Genomic DNA, 330 nt, shown 5'->3' with positions numbered 1-330 from the left:
GTGGAATGTCTTGGTAAGTTTTTGTGATTTGGATGATGAGTCTAGGTCACACTTTTATTTAGTTATTAAATTTTTTAAATCAATTTTTTATGTTATTCTTTTATCTTTCAAACACTGATTAAAAAACAATCAAATAATTGCAATGTTCATTATAAGAAAGTGAGATAAATAACTTCACAGATTTTATAGGGAGTTGGAATCAAAGGTAAACACTGATACTCTGAAGCACTATGAAGCACACACTTTCAACAGAACAGGCTCTAGTGTGATATGTATATTTTTAGTGTGGCTCACAAATGCTACAGTCAGTAAGAGGTACTATGCCTTACA

This window comes from Penaeus monodon, chromosome 21 (assembly GCF_015228065.2).
Source record: "Penaeus monodon isolate SGIC_2016 chromosome 21, NSTDA_Pmon_1, whole genome shotgun sequence".
NCBI lineage: Eukaryota > Metazoa > Arthropoda > Malacostraca > Decapoda > Penaeidae > Penaeus > Penaeus monodon.
The sequence above is the reverse complement of the archived record's forward strand: the minus strand, read 5'-3'. Positions refer to the sequence as shown.